The sequence below is a fragment of the Peromyscus maniculatus genome, chromosome 20 (genome assembly GCF_049852395.1).
Source record: "Peromyscus maniculatus bairdii isolate BWxNUB_F1_BW_parent chromosome 20, HU_Pman_BW_mat_3.1, whole genome shotgun sequence".
Lineage (NCBI taxonomy): Eukaryota > Metazoa > Chordata > Mammalia > Rodentia > Cricetidae > Peromyscus > Peromyscus maniculatus.
The window spans coordinates 18,129,625-18,143,213 of NC_134871.1; the positions used below are offsets into that span (position 1 = coordinate 18,129,625).

The following is a 13,589-nucleotide window of genomic DNA, read 5'->3' on the forward strand; positions in this document are numbered from 1 at the left end:
AAAATAGGAATTTAATCTCAAAAGAGAACATTCTTTCTTATTCCCCACAGAAAATGATGAACCTTTGATGACCCAACCAAAGACAGTTTCCTGACTTAAAACCATAAAAATCACTTTATGTTCAACCTGCTAACAGTGCATTTCTTTCCCTGGGGCAGAGTGACATATTTTGTAGGATGAACAGAGAATGGGGTAGAGGGTAATAATAACCAACCTTCTCCTTACTTCCTTGGTTTAACTTGCGCCCAGGGAAACTCAATTTGTAATTTTATCAATTTCACACCATTAATACACATTAAACTAACTCTAAAAGGTATGGAATAATAGTCTGAGTGAGTAGGTGCTATTAAACCTAATGACACCTTTGATGCATTTATTAAAATGATACATGCCTTTGAAAGGGTCATTATGTTTCCATAAGATAGAAGGGGAGAGAAGTGTAAACTCTACTATACTATCTAGATGAACTTCCTTCCATACCCATTGGTTTCTTGGTGTATTAAAGAGAAAGGTGGATACTGTAAGGTTATTCCTTTTTTGTAATTGTTTCTTTTATATTTTGATATTATAATTACATCATCCTTCCCTTTCCTCCCTCCAAAACCATCCTGTATGCCGTTTCTTGTTCTCTTTCAAATTCATGGCCTTTTTTCAATAGTTGTTATTATATACATATATGTGTATATATATATACACATATGTATTCTTAAATACATAAATACAAACTGCTCAGTCTGTACAATTTTCTTTTTATGTATGTTTCAGGGCTGATCTTTCATTACTGGATAATCCAGTAGTGTGCTCTTCCCTAGAGAAGACTATTCTTCTCTTTTTAACATTCCTTACTTGCTTATAGTTCTTTGTGTAAGGTTGAAGATTGGCGTGTTTATTGCTGTTGTCCTTGTTCAGCTCATGTTTAGGCAGTCATGTTGATGAAATTTTATGGGTGTAGCTTTTACCATTCCTAGGAGACACAATCTCACAGCACCCCTGATGCTGTGGCTCCTACAATCTTTCCACCCTCTCTTATGCAATGATCCTTGAAATTCTCTCATCTGGGCTGACAATACTCCCTCTAAAAGCCAAGACCACATCATAACAACCTCAGCACTAGGCATGATAAGCCCCCTTTAGTATTGTTGGTCAGGATTGTTCAAGAGAATCCCAAAACATTAAAGACTATTGCTATTGCCCTTGGTTTCCTCCTGGGATGGGAGAGGTGAGTTCCTGTTGCTGAAGACACCATGCACTTCACATACAGAAGCCAGAGGCCCCTGAGCTGGAACTGACCTATAAGTCCCCTACCCGAGGACTAGCTTCCATGGTACCAAAATAGGGAAGCAACCAACTGTTCTGCCCAGCTATGATACTTATGAACCACAACCACTACCGTCATGGCATACTAAACCAAAGGAATGGTGTGACAGTGACACACATACCCTGGAAGTAACCAATAGCTCTCTAATTGGACTAAACTCGCTCAACAAGAAGTAAATCATGCCTGGTACTGGAAAACCTAGCAAACTACCAAGGCTAATGAAGTCATGGATCTTGGAGAAGTACCCCCTACCACCACTTTACTAAGCCAACATAATACTTAACTACATTCTAAATATTTGTCCATATACCCATAGGTAAGTGTAGTCCTCACCCCTCATCAAGGAAACTTCTCTTTGCAAAAGATGGAGACCATTATAGAAAATCATAATCAAAGTGTAGAGCTGTGAAATCCAGTCTGAAATGATGTCTAGACAACAGCTCTCATACCTAAGGTTATTTCTTATTATTGAAAATACTTTTATCATACAATACATTCTGATCATGGTTTCTCCTCCTCTGCTTCTTCCCTTCCAGATCATCCCTACCTTCTCACACATTCAAATCTCTTTTTGTTTTGTGAATTTTCTTCTTATGTCTGTGTGTATGTGTTTCTTGTGATTTTTCTTGCTTTTTGCTTTTCATTCTGGCTTTTTTCCTTTTATTTGCCTGTTTGTTTTCTAAATTTATTTCTTAACCCTAATGTAAGGGAATGTTTCTTGTAGCGCCTGTGTTTTCTTGGATACTCTGTCCATGGTGCTGAATTGGTCTCTTTTTTTTTTTTTCTGAGATACACACACACACACACACACACACACACACACACACACACACACACACACACACTACATGAAAAAGGGAACACTGTTGTTCCTCCTGGCTAACAACTTTAAAAGCATGAATATAAGGCTGGATGGTGGTAGCACACTGCCATTAATCTCAGCACTCACTCGGGAGGCAGAGGCAGGCTGAACTCTGAGTTCAAGGCCAGCCTGATCTATAAAGCCTGTTCTAGGACAGCCCAGGATACACAGAGAAACCCTCTCTCTCTCAAAAAAAAATCATGAATATAAATTTAGAAATTTATGTACAACTTTGTAGTTATTATAAAAGAAAATATGGAAACATTATTAATTTGTGTATTTGAGGGACTTGGAAGGGGAATAGCAAGTGTTTGTGTTTAACCTAAAGTTCCACCTTGGCTTTTTCATGTTTTAACTTTTACAGTTCCTTTATTCACAAACTGTAATATGGAAATATTATTAATAGGCACTGACTTCTGTTCATTTACCAGAAACTTTTCAGTTTATATTTTAAGAGGCAACTACTTTGAACATTCTTCATGTAATTTCAAGCAAGGCAAAGTCACACACTTTCTAATAATGAACCACAATTTGTATCCCTTTTTATATACCAATAGAATACTTATGATCATTTTTCAGATAAGTTCACTGAGACATAGAGTTCTGAAAATTGCCAATGATTTTAACATATGGTGCTTGCTACTAAGAAGTCAAAAAGTTAATAATTGTTGCACATATATTGAAAATAAGACCGTAAGGCAGTATATATCACTAAAACATAACATCAGTGAGGAACTGAGTCAGTCTGGTATTCTCACTGATTTACTATCTCTGTTCCCTAACTCAGTTCCTAACACATAGTAAGTTTAGTTGCTATTGGTTGCATGAATTAGAAGCTGAAGGATAGAATAAGCACAAAAAGAACAAGAGTTGGTGGCACTGATCACATGGTACCAGCTCCGAGGTATCCCCTTTAGAGAGGACACACATTCACCAATTGCCAAATTAGAGAAATGATATGCATTTTTCTGTTTTCCTTAATGTATTAAAATATCAAGAGCAAAAATAAGTGTTTTTCCGTAGTGTGTGTTAAATGCTACATACTGGTGTGTTTCCTTTACAGTACCTCCTTTAATAGTCATACAACTGTTGTCATTTTTTTCCTTTAAATGTGGGAAGTTAACCAACTTGCTTACATAATCCAGCAAATAAATAAGAATTAAAAGTTTTTTAAATGACTAATGTTGAGTCCCAAAATCTCAGCCAACTTTAGCATTTAAGTGCCTTTTCAATTTTCATATCACTGTTTAAATTAAAGCTCTTCAAAAATCTAACCCTCTTGATCAGTTTATGATAAGTTTCTTATGCATAAATACATTTCCTTTCCTACCTACCATTGGGTTACATGGGAAATAGAGAAAGAAAATGACATCATGGAAAATGAATCATACTCAGTGCTCTCAAGTAGCAGTTTTTCCTGACACTCCACTAGAGGAATAATTCTCCAGCAATGTACTCTCTCCTATAGTAAATGGTGTCTAGTTACAGATTGAGGAAAATGTTCTGCAAAGGGAAATATTTTCTACTTTCCAACAAGACCTAGATCAAACATTTGAACTTGTTGACCAATTCTGACTTACACATTAAACTCATTACACAAGCGTCATTAGTAAAGCCACCAACTATTTTTACATTTCCCTAGTGCAATTGATATTTTTGTTTTTATGTTGTACTTTTGAAACCCAAACTTGCAAATCTTGCATCTCTTTTGAGTTTGCATTGTTAATCGTCACCGGCACATATGCAGAAAACTCACCAACCATCTTAAATCAACTGAAAAATAACATAAAAGAGCATTGGGAGAAAGGAATCTGTAGAGAAGTTATGTTAAGCATATAAAATTCCTACCATTCATAAATTAGCACCCTGACATCCAGTTAAGGGAATCAAAATTGAAAAATTAACTAAATACTGATAAAAACACTATATATACTAGGAATAACTCATTTTTCTCATTGCAAAAGACAATCTATTTTTCTTTGGTGAAATGATGATAGAGCTATGTGTTAGATGAAGTGGCTGATAGATTATTCATGTGCTTAGTTGTTCTGTATGCAAATAAATATCCACAGAGACTTGTACAATATAGGTATGATGATAGCACCATTATTTGCTCTAAAAGACTTTTCCTGGTCATTGAACATATATTTTGTTGTTTAACTATCACATATAAGGAGAAGAAAATGAGCATTAGTCATATGAACACTAAGAAAGGAAATTAAGAAAAGCATCTCAAACCTTTCCTAAAATCCTGAGATCAGATATTAATAACTTGCTTTGCATTTATTGAATATAGTAATTATAGCATTAAACATTATTTAAATTAAACTTCCTCCATACTTCAAAATGTATCATGTTAACACATAAATAATTATATGGCTACCTGTTTTTTTTTTTCATGTTGTTAACTTTCTCACAGCATTTTTTCATCCCATTATGTTGTGCTTTAATCTATATTTCACTGTCCTTAGAAACTGATTTCCTGACTGCTTTTGCACATGTCAGTGAAATTTTGTCTACCAGGAAGAAGAAAATTGTGGAAAATTTCAAAGATCTGTCCTTGGCTTTCTTAATGCACATCTACAATGTTTGTAGTGTATGTTTCTTACAAAGGAGACCAATCACAATGTGACAACCAATTTCTAACTATCTGGACTCACATTTATCATGTGTCTTTTTTTTTTTTTTTTTTTTTTTTTTTTTGCTAGAATACAAGGGAGGCCTCATCTCCTAGGCCTTACTTGCTCCATCAGAGTACTTCAGCTGGAAGCCTTGTCAGAGGGCATCAATGTTCTCTGAGCATGCAGAAATGCAAACGGAAAATTATCATTAGCATTCTACTTAAAACAAAGAGGTATCACAGAGGGCACTATAAATCAGTACAACTTCTCTGGTTTCTAATTAGAGGGCAAACATAGCCACCTGACTCTTGAATTCTTTTAAGTCAGTCTCCATCCCTTGCCCCAGAACTAAAACTAACTTTTTTGACACAGGATCTCACTCTGTACTCTCAGTTGGCCTAGAACTTCCCTATGTAGATCAGGCTGACCTTGAACTCCCAGAGATCCACTTGCCCCTGCCTCCTGAATACTGGAATTAAAGGCATTCACCACCATACCTGGCAGGTAGAGCAGTAATTTTTTGATAACTTCTCCTTAATAGGTAAGTTTGCTTGTAATCATGAGTGAGAAATCTTTGTTTTGAGATGGGTTATTTTCTTATCAAAGATTTGTCATAATGTCCTAAGAAGTTTAAAGAAGATAGGATATCTGGGCACTGTTTTATAAAATGTTGCTGTTTTTTCAAAGTTTAGTTTTGAAGTTAGAAGGAGTCTGGAGAAAATTTCAATTTTCAAATGAGCATGTAAACAGTGAAGAACCCACAAACTCACACTTACTTTCTCCAAAAGAATTACAAATTGTGGAACTTAGAATTTATCCCAGCGTTTCCTTGGGGTAGATAGCAGCTTGGCTTTTGTCAAACCACACAAAACTTCATTCTGTCAACTTCACTGTGATTATCTGTAAGCCGATTGACAGGAAAGAAGCACAAACTGTGGTAGCGTGTGGTTAGTCACACACCCAGCAGATTGAAAGCAGCTGGAGACTGAGTTTCAGTTAGTGTCTATTCTGAGTTTATTCCAGGTTAGATGGTTTTATATTGCAAGCTCTATCTTAAAAAGTAACTGAGAACTAACTCTAAATTCAAAGTCATTTATGAAATGTATTGTGAGAAGTTAGCTGTTTTGAAGTTGTACAAATTGAATAGCTCTACAGCATTTGAGAGTTTGTACATGCTTTCCTAGTTCAAAATTAGTACAGTTTAGAATTTGTTTCTGTTCCTAACTGGAACTACTGTAGTGTATTTTCTTTTTACTTAACTATCTAGTGTTTACATTTTGAAAATAGTTAGCATGAATATAATAGTTGACTTTAGAACTTAGAGACTCTTATAGACAAAATTGGATTGAAATGTTTATAGGTTCCAGTGCTATTTGATGTTAGGGAGACCCAAAGTTAAATTTCCACAAGGACAAAAAGTCATTGACCAAATGACCTCAGGCAACTGTGTAGTAAGGCTTATGTTTTCCCAGACATTCTGAAGTCTATTCTGAAGTGGCAGCCATCACTGTGACTCTGTTATGACATCTCAGATGACAGAGTCATCGAATTCTCCCTGTGCTTCATCCCTCACAGCCACCTAGTACCCCACACTGCATGTTATTTGAGTCACATGAACAAACATTGCAGAATCCTGCTCCTAGTGTTGGAAACAACTAGGAGCTGTGTGTGTGAATTTGTTAGAATCACACAGTAGACCCCAAGGAATTCTAGTCTTCAGCCAAGGTGCAGAGTCACTTCCTGAGAAAGAATTGTCTTTCTCCACTATCTTAAAATTCCTTTGGAACTGCTTATTTTTGTGTGTGTGCCTAAATCAGGTACAGAAAATATAGGTACATCTTTATGGCAAAGCCGTAAATGACATTCCAAGACTAATCCACCAATCACACTATCTGTTTAGCTTCAAGGATATGACACAGATGTCTTTTGTCTTATGTCCTAAGTGTTAATGTATTTGGAGTCAAGTCTTGAAAAGCAATTTTTATTTTCTTTTATTATTATTATTATTATTATTATTATTATTATTATTATTATTATTTGGTTTTCAACACAGGGGCCTAGGTGTACTGGAACTCATTTTGAAGACCAGGCTGGCCTTGAACTCACAGCAATCTGCCTCCCCCTGCCTCCTGACTGCTAGGATTAAAGGCATGCACCACAATACCCAGCCTTTTATATATTTTTTCTTTTTTAAAGGTTTAAGAGGCCTCAAATTTTATTTTTCTAGATCTTAATATATCTGTATCTAAATATTAAAAAAAAAAACAGTGTTTGAGTTATTCAGCAATGTTTATCATACTTTTCCTGCTTCTGAGGGCCATCTCAGTCTATAGTTTGGAAGTCATCAAAGACAGTTTCCTCATAGAGAAAAATAAATGAGATTGGACTTTGGCTTCATTTACTGAGTTACTAAAAAAAAAATCAGGAAATGTTGCCTATTTGAAGTTTTTAAAGGGTTCCTGACACACAGTGGGTACATATTTCAAGATAGGCTTAATATTTGCTCTTTAGCTTATTAGTCTGAGCATTAAGACATCTGCTAGTCTTAACAGTGAGTATGAAAAACTTTTATGGTTTGTAATTGTATTGTTTTTTTAATATTGGGGGGGGGGTAATTTCATGTGTGCATGGTGCTGGTGTGGCACTCACAGAAACTATGGGCATCTGCTCTCTCCTTCTAATGTGTGGACCCCGGGATAGAATTCAGGTCATCAGGCTGAGGAGCTACACCTTTAATCACTGAGCCACCTACCCAGCCCTACTTCTTTTTTTAAAATACAGATGAATTCAAAGCTTTACTGAAACATAATGTGTAATTCTTGTAATTGTTTTCAAAATAATTAATAGAATTTGAAGTTACTAAAATCATGCAGAAAATAAAAAGGTTTTTTTTTTTTTTCTACAGCATATACTATAAGGCTTAAATATTTTTAACAGCTGACCACTTCCAAAACTATCCCTTAAGTGGCAGGTTCACATGTTCCTACTTTTGTAAGAAATCCACTCCCTCTCAAGCACTATGACTGTTGTTCAATTTAATAAGAAATTTTTAATCATTTAATAAGTCATTTTTAATCATCATGCAACTTATAAACATCAATGGAGCTATCATGCTCAGCATAGAAAATTCTACTGCCTCCATTTCTTTCAGTTGAATTCTTGCTAATCTATATTTGTATATCAAAAATAACAAAGAAAAACAAAAGTCTTTGATGCTGATCATGAAATTAGAGTTACACAGATAGTCTTAATAATGGGCCAGATTACTTAATACCAGATTCCAAGTTGCTAAAGCACGGTTTATTAAATGCACCACAGACAAAATTATTTGCATTTGCTACAGCCTTTCCAATGATGACAGTCTACCTTCTGAGCAGCTAATTAATAATGCCAGGAAGAGGTCTCCTAAGATGACAAATATGACTCCAAGATACATTCGAAAGTGGGATGCAGGACGAAGTTCATTCAAAATTCAATTTTATTATTTATTTATTTATTTTGGTTTTTTGAGACAGGGTTTCTCTGTGTAGCTTTGGAGCCTGTTCTGGAACTCTCTCTGTAGACCAGGCTGGTCTTGAACTCACAGAGATCCGCCTGCCTCTGCCTCCTGAGTGCTGGGATTAAAGGCGTGTGCCACCACCGCCTGGCCTTTTTTTTAAATAAATGTTCCCAAAAAGAGCTACAGCAATAATCATTTTCAATTTTTGTAGAAGAGGAATATATGCTCCTCATTTTTGTAAGTGGATATTTATAAAGTAACCACAGCTCTTCTGGGCACCTCAACTAAGTTAAAGCCCTAAATCAGCTCCACATTCTTAAAAGAATCATAAATCCTATGTAACTCAAAAAAAACGTTAAGTGCTATGGACTCTCCCAAAATTGACCAGGTGTCAGTTTTATTTGATATTTTTACATTTACACAGAACATAGAGCAAAACTAGTGTGAAACTTCTCAAATGCTTCCCTCACTAAAATTATTTTAGGGGGAAAGTGCTGTAGGCCTAATTTATGGAGTGGAAAATTAAACTCTAGTGGATCTTAGAACCCTCTGGAGCATTTCTGTAAGAACTCACCAAGGAAGGCTGCTGCTACCTTCTGTGAACATTCTTCCACCCCCACTAAAGAAGCACCCTTTGAGGTGGATGCCTCATACACTGCTCAGAACACATTTCTGAACCAAAGCCCATGTGTATGTATTCCTTCTATTTCCAATGGCATGCGTGAACAATGAATAGGAAGCTTATGAAATATGCACTCAGATAGCCTTCCTCTCTTTTTAGACTGTATTTCTCCTGTAACGAGGAAATAAGGGATGCTAAAATAACAGTCTCAGATTGAATGTGGTTTACCCTCACATATAGTTATGTCCATGCAAATTTAGTCCACTCTGCCAAAAAGAATTACTCTGTAGAAAGAAAACCAGTATTGTGCATTGAAGTGAGATTTTCATGCCTTCTTGCTGTACTATAAATTGGAAAGAGCAAATAATCTCAACTAGAAAATAGTCTGAGCGATATTGTTCTAATCTTTTACAAGGAGTATGCAGATTTCAGCATTAGGACATAAAGAGGAGAAATTCTATGCTAAGGCTCCCTCTTTCTCCCTCCTCTTCTCCTTTCCATTTTCCTTCTCTCTCTCCCTCCCTGTCCTTTCAAGTTATACATAACACATGGAATGAATGTAGAAAGAATAACAGAAAGGACAGACTAAGGATGGTTTGTGGAATTTATATTCTGTGAGAGTTGAAACAAATGTTCTTTACTTCAAACCTACACTTAAGCACATTATACTTAAATGATGATGAGAGATATGTTATAGAAGTGAAACATCCTTTATACTCCATTCAGGAGCATTCACAAGACCAAAAGGTAATTTTCCAATAACCTTATATGATATTAAATATTATGAGGAAAGCATCATTGTAAGAGGTGTGCTAGCAGGCATAAAATTTTTAAACTATGTAAGTTAGTATTATTAATGATGTAGTTTTCTGGGATTTTTAAAAATAAATAAATCTCATTTTCAAAATTTTTCCTTCAGGTAGAACTTAACCTGTTTGACATGCCGTTTTGATGTGGCCATTGATGTGTTCGTATACACACATGTTGGCTATACCTTGTAACAGAATAAAAGAGAGAGCTAGTGTCTACATCATAAAACAGGTATATTTGTGCAGTTTTATTACCATTACCAACCTTTCCTTTGTTTCACTTAAGCCTTGGTCTGCACTTTTAAACTGAAAACATGGCAGTAATGACAAGTGCCAATCAGTTACTAAGGGTTAAAGTTCATTATTGCATATGCAGAAATGGATCTCGCAGTCTAAATGCATAGTGGGGATTCAAGGCAAGCCAACACTATTTCATAAAACAACAGAGGTAGCTGGGCGGTGGTGGCGCACGCCTTTAATCCCAGCACTCGGGAGGCAGAGGCAGGCGGATCTCTGTGAGTTCGAGGCCAGCCTGGGCTACCAAGTGAGTCCCAGGAAAGGCGCAAAACTACACAGAGAAACCCTGTCTCAAAAAATCAAAAAAAAAAAAAGTTATTAAAATAAAAAAAAACCAGAGGTAAGTTTAAGCTGACAAATAAATGTCCAAATAGAAACTCTGAAGTCAATTGATGTATTCTTCCATATTTTAAATAATACCAGCAGACTGCCTACTGTTTTCCTTGAACACATAGAAGAAAGCTATAGAGAAGAAAGGGTCCATCAAAAGTAGCTTATACTGAGATATGTAGAGCTACATTTCTCAACTTACACTCAAGACATTAAAACATACAGTGTTTGTGTAAAGCTGACAAAATAATTAAATCAGAAAAAAAATGTCCTGTTGAAATCCAATACTTTGATATACTTTACATGACACCGTATATAAATGTAATCCAGTCAATCAGATTTTATAGTTATTTATGCCAGGTCAGTTAAATATTTTCAGTTTCATAGATCAGTTGCTTTATGGAACTAAATACATCAGGGAAGCAAGCCTGAATCCCCACTGTCTGGTGACATTTTTGTTGTTTTTAGTGCCTCTCCTTTTATAGGCAAGTTAAGTGTCTGACATGGGGATACATTTTAGTCCATTTGTACTTAATATTTAGTGTAAGTAAATTAAATGCATATATTTACTATTATTCATAAAATACCATAGCAAAAGTTAAGGAACATTTCAAATTATAAATTCCTGAGATTGGGTTACCAGCACAGACTTTTTCACTATTGATCTTCTCTTGAAGATCAATAAAATATTTACCATTCATTGTTTCCTTGCCTCAGTCTGAATTGCACTCATCCTACAGTCTTCTAAAGTATTCATCTTTGGCAGAAATAGCCTGAAAGAGAAGGATACTAGTTTGCTATTTTTCAATTAGGGGTTTTGCTTTTTGTTGTTGTTGTTGTTGTTGTTTTTCCTCAAAACCACATCTTATTTTCTATTCTTCTAGTGTGTTTACATACAGACAAAGTCATTCAAGCTACATTGTATTGTGGGCTTATGTTTTAGAGGAAGCTTGAAGGACAATGAAACTAATAATAGTATGAAATCCTTTAAATTGCCCATTTTCACCACAGTCGATTTTCTTATGAAATTAGAAAAGCTTATTTTTCTTTAAATACTAGATAATATTGGTAGCTTATAACTAGAGCCCTAGTATTCAAATTGGGTCTCTAAAGGCTCAAAACACATGGTTCAGCGAGGTGGGAGAAACAAGGACGTAACACATCTGCAGTTTGTTACCAGCGTAAGCTGGAAAGAGCCTCCACTACTAAGTCTCTGGCTTTCTATGTCTGTTTCCATCTCTTCTCTCTCTTCCCCTCTCCATCCATCCATCTCCTAACTTGAACAGCTGTTTAATGTCTCTTCTTCCTCCTCTTTTCCTTCCTCCTCCTCCTCCCTTTCCTTCTTTCTCTCTTTCTCTTGGCAAAATTCTGCTGCTGTGCCAAAAAGCCCATTAGCCTCCCTGAATTCAAAGGCTTGTGGAATCAGGCCAGCTCTCACTTAGTCTCCTGGGAATCAGGAAAATGTCCAGAATGAACTTGAACTTTGGCATTAAAGATGTATGAGTTGAATTTTATTTTTTGTGGGAGTCACCATTCTCTACAAGCAATTTCAACACTTGGAGCTTCCCTTAACTCATCAGATGTAGGTTGCAACACTCACCTCAAACAATCTTTTATTTATTTTTTTTTCAAGACAAGGTTTCTCTGTGTTGCTTGGATTTTGTTTTTGTTGTTGTTATTTTCCTCTTTTGGCTGGGGGGGGGGAGTCTACCCAGCACACTGAGGCTTATTCTTAATTATGAATGTCTGGCCTTTGCCTTTGCTTGCCTTAGTTTCTTGCCAGTTTTTCTTAACTTTAAATTATCTCGTCTATCTTTTGCCTCTGGGGGGTTTCCGTTCTCTTCTGTAAATCTTACTCTTACTCTGTGGCTTGCTGTGTAGCTGGGTGGTTGGCCCCTAGAATCTTCCTTTTCAGGCCCCTAGCTCTCCTCTTTTCCTTTTTTCTCTTCGCCCAGGTTTTTCCTTCTATTTATCCTCTCTGCCTGCCAGCCCCACCTATTTCTCTTTCCTGCCTCACTACTGGCCATTCAGCTCTTTATTAGACCATGAGGTGTTTTAGACAGGCAAAGTAACACAGCTTCATAGAGTCAAACAAATGCAACATAAACAAAAGTAACACACTTTAAAATAATATTCTACTATACTATGTAGCGTTGGAGCCTGTCCTGGAATTCCCTCTGTAGACCAGGCTGGCATCAAATTCACAGAGATCTGCCTGCCTATGTCCCTGGAGGGCTGGGATTAAAGGCATGTGCCACCATAGCCAGGCCTTTTGTTTGTTTGTTTGTTTATGTTTTTGTTCTCAAGCAATCATTAAGTGTTAGATGGGTGAACATTTGTTTAGCCCAACACAGTACTCATCAATAAATGACAGCTTCAATATCAATACTTAGAATAATGACTCTTTATGGCTTTTGTCAAAGCAAACAAATAGGGTTGAGGAAGCTTGTATATATTGTACACCCCTGGAATATATCTAAGAGAGTTTAAACAGCATGCTACATCTTCTCAGGCTTTGCGGTATACAATAATTGATTTTATATTGAAGTTGACAACTTCTCATGTATACCAATTCCAGGTAAAAATCTGTCCATCCTTGCCTCTGCTATATTGCCATTTTCCTTGTCCTTTACTGCATTTATTAATTTATTCTGTCATTCAAAACATTTACAAACAAGCGGGGGGGGGGGAATGAGGGGTGGGCATGCCTTTAATCCCAGCAATCGGGAGGCAGAGCCAGGCAGATCTCTGTGAGTTCAAGGCCAGCCTGGTCTACAGAGTGAGATCCAGGAAAGGCACAAAGCTACACAGAGAAACCCTGTCTCGAAAAACCAAAAAAAAAAAAAAAAAAAAAAAGTTAAAAAAAATTTACAAACAAAATCAATGGATACACTCTTCCTTTTTTTTTTTTATTAATACTACTATTTTTTAACTATCTAAATTTTTCACAACAGGAAGTGGATGTGCTAAAATGCTTTGTGTGGGCTTATTTTAAGGGAACAAAGGAGGAAATTACAAACTTTGTTTTGAGATTCTGTTCACTCACCGTACTTTATGGAGGTAGAGAGGTTTGTGCTATTATTGAAGACACAGATTATCAAATTTTCTTATAGTTCTTCAAAATTGGTAGTAGTGACACACAATCATTGTCTTTATTTAGAAGTGCTGGTCACTGTCAACCAGTTTCAGTAAACACCCTTGAAATATATCCAAGAGAATTCAAGTAGCTAC

The 13,589-nt window shown here is 36.1% G+C and overlaps 1 protein-coding gene and 1 pseudogene across 9 annotated transcripts in view; one reads left to right on the forward strand and one right to left on the reverse strand.

Annotated features, from left to right (window-relative positions):
* LOC102914429 (nonsense-mediated mRNA decay factor SMG5 pseudogene) overlaps nt 1–13,589 on the reverse strand; it is a 124,781-nt pseudogene that overhangs the window by 96,543 nt on the left and 14,649 nt on the right. The window contains exon 3 of one of the 7 annotated variants that reach the window (XR_013046337.1): nt 11,053–11,131. The exons of the other annotated variants lie outside the window; for them this stretch is intronic. The product of XR_013046337.1 is annotated as a nonsense-mediated mRNA decay factor SMG5 pseudogene, transcript variant X3 (transcript). The remainder of the gene's footprint in view (nt 1–11,052; nt 11,132–13,589) is intronic. 7 annotated transcript variants of the gene reach the window in all.
* The window catches only part of Sybu (syntabulin), a 110,902-nt gene that overhangs the window by 4,893 nt on the left and 92,420 nt on the right, over nt 1–13,589 (forward strand). The window lies entirely within an intron of this gene.